Below are 3,268 nucleotides of genomic sequence, written 5' to 3'. Positions count from 1 at the left end.
TAATTAAATTCATAAAACTCATAAAATGAAAACATGGGCAGATCTTGGGCAGTTGCCTGTGTGCTGTTCTGTTTGTTCCCTGTCCCTGAAACCCAGGGGGAATGGTAAATGCCCATAAAACTTGTTCAGATTGAACAAATGCTCTGGGAAGTGCCGTTTCCAAATACTGATGTTCTCCATTTGATGGGGGAAATGTGGAAGGTGCAATATCCTTCCCCATTATTGGCTGGCTCTGTGTCTCCGTTGATTTGCAGCAATAGGAAGTGAGACAGAAAGACAGTTTGTATGTGGGCTGGAGATACCTCCTGTGCCTTATCTGAGCTCTAGCAGGGGAAGAAAACTAGCACCCCATGATGTGGGAGATGGCTGTRCAAACACTGCACCCAGAAGAAGTTGGGGGTGTGAACCCCAAAGAAAGGACAAGTTTAGGAGCAGGGATTTCAGTGCCTGGTGCACCACGGCCRTGCCTTGAAGGGTGTAAACCACATATCTGTCTGCACAGGGTCATGGTTTGTTCTAGGAAAACATCTCAGCATTTYAGGCAGTGTCCAGGTCCCTTGTGCTTTGCATTGTCCAAAATGTGCCTGTTCCAGCTGGGACAGATGAGCTGGGCAAGACATGTTAGAAAGAGAGAGAAGGAAGTGCCTTTCCCAAYGCCATAGGAAAACCAGGAGCAGACCCCAGAAGTCCAGCTGATTCCCTGTTCAATATCCCTGGAACACCCTGCCTTCCTGGCACTGGCCACACTCAGGGAGCAGCCCTTGCCATCACAGCGAACTCTGAGCTGATGGATTTGAGATGGTTTGTTCCCAAAGCATGAAACTGATTTTTGAGGATGCTGAAACAGCTGCTTCTAAACTGCTGAAGCCGAGTGAAAATCCCACCTCGGGTAATTCCTTTAAATTAATTTGGTCTTTGTTTCTGACCTGCAATTCAGGGATGAGCTGGCAGTGATACTCTTGGCACTGGGGTGCCATCYCTGGCCAGCTCCACGAGACATCCTGCCAGCAGAAAGCAGGAGGGACCAAGCTGCCATGCTCTTCATAGCCATTTCGATTTTGCCTAGTAAAATGTGATGGTTACCGAGCTGGTAACACTGAGGAATGAAGGGCTGAATTCTGCTTTTCCTGCTGGGAGTCAGAAATAGACCTGGAGGGATGATGACTCACCTGTAATTGAGAAAAACTGCGTGGCACCATCATGAGCTTKAACAGTTAAACCCCGACTCCAACCTGCCAGAAAGAACAGACTGAGAAAGCTGCAAAAGGCTTTTCAAAAGGAGCTGGGAACAGGATCCAGCACACAGGAATCATTTCCCTCTGTGATTGTGAGGTGTAGAACACACCTGCCACACAGGTACCCCGTGTGCTGTGGCAGTGACACAGTCCCTGCGTGGGGATGGAGTTCCGTGGGCCGTGGGGCAGGGGGAGAGCCGTGCTGGGGCCGGGAGGAGCCCCCAGCCCCATGCCAGTGCCAGCAGGGCGGGCACGCTCCTCCTCCCTGCGCCTTTCCCTGCAGCTCCCGTCCGAAGCAGGGATGATGTCAGAGTTGTCATGGCATCGGTAGCTATGGAACCGGGATCAGCATCGCGGTGCTGGGAAAACTAACTCGGGAGATGGTCCTGGAGCCGCGGGGGGAACTCCCTTCGCAGTCATCCAGGGTTTCCCTCTACGGTTTTTCTTTTTCCTCCTTCCTGCTGTCCATGGGGAGGGTGCAGAGATGGGGCTTGGCCTCTTTCTGTCCCATGGCAGCTGTGGATGTCTCCTTTCGTGCGGAAAGCAAGAGTTCAGCCCCATCCATTTTCACTTCCCTTTTCTTGCACCAGCTGTGGGYGTGCAACAGCAAAGAGCAGCTGCCAAACCTTTGCCCTCTGCTCTCGGTGAGTGGCCAGCACAGCCCCTGGCTCATGCCAGGTCTGAGAGCCCTCCTGGCTGCAGGGCATCTGAGGGTCCCCAARGGGTGACAGCACTCTTTCTGGGGCTCTGGGCACAGAAGGGGGGCGGGTATTTTGGGGTCAGTGTCCACAGCAGAGGTGAGCTGAGCAGCGTGGTGACCTCCCGTGCTCCAGGCCATGGCATGCCCTGCTGCCAACAGCCCAGACACTCACAGGGCCATGGCACACTGCCATTGCCTGGTGACACTGCCATAGGATGGTGACCCTTGCAAGGACACCCCAGCCCTGCCCATGGCAAGCTATCCCCAGAAGCAGCATGGTGACCCCAGGCTGGTAATTCTCGCAATAGCACCGGGACCCTGGCAATGGCAAGGTGTCCTGGCTGTACTGCGGTGTGCCCAGCCATAGCAGAGTGACCACGGCCATACCATGGTGACCATGGCCACAGCACAGTGTCACTGGCTATACAGAGTTCAGAGACAGAGCTTGGTGACAGTGGCTGTCCCACTGTCACAGTGCCTGTGCCCAGAGCTCGGTGACAGTGGCTGTCACACCATCACAGTGTCTGTACCTGCATCTTGTGACAGTGCCTGCCACACTGTCACAGTGCCCGTGCCCTCAGCTCAGTGACAACGGCTGTCACAGTGCCTGTGCCCACAGCTCGGTGACAGCGGCTGTCACAGTGTCCGTGCCCACATCCCGGTGACAGTGGCCTTCCCAATATCCGTGTCCACATCCCGGTGACAGTGCCTGTCACAGTGTCACAGTGTCCGTGCCCATATCTTGGTGATAGTGGCCCTCCCAATATCCTCAGCTCGGTGACAGAGGCTGTCACAGTGTCCGTGCCCACATCCCGATGACAGTGCCTGTCCCAGTGTCACAGTGTCCGGAGCCCATCTAGGTGACAGTGCCTGTCACAGTGTCACGGTGCCCGTGCCCACATCCCGGTGACAGTGCCTGTCACAGTGTCCATGCTCATATCCCGGTGACAATGCCTGTCACAGTGTCACGGTGCCCGTGCCAACATCCCGGTGACAGTGGCTGTCACAGTGTCACGGTGCCCGTGCCCATCCCGGTGACAATGCCTGTCACAGTGTCACGGTGCCCGTGCCCATCCCGATGACAGTGCCTGTCACAGTGTCCCGGTGCCCGGAGCCCATCCCGGTGACAGTGGCTGTCACAGTGTCACAGTGCCCGGAGCCCATGCCGGTGACAGTGCCTGTCACAGTGTCACGGTGCCCGGAGCCCATCCCGATGACAGTGCCTGTCACAGTGTCACGGTGCCCGTGCCCACATCCCGGTGCCCGGGTCGCAGTCCGTGCTGGCTGCGGGGGGAGCGCGCCCCGCGCCGGCCGCGCGCACCTGCCCGTGCCC

The sequence above is a fragment of the Malurus melanocephalus genome, unplaced genomic scaffold (assembly GCF_030028575.1).
Source record: "Malurus melanocephalus ecotype Western Australia unplaced genomic scaffold, MMel_1.1 scaffold_143, whole genome shotgun sequence".
NCBI lineage: Eukaryota > Metazoa > Chordata > Aves > Passeriformes > Maluridae > Malurus > Malurus melanocephalus.
This window is presented reverse-complemented; position numbering follows the sequence as displayed.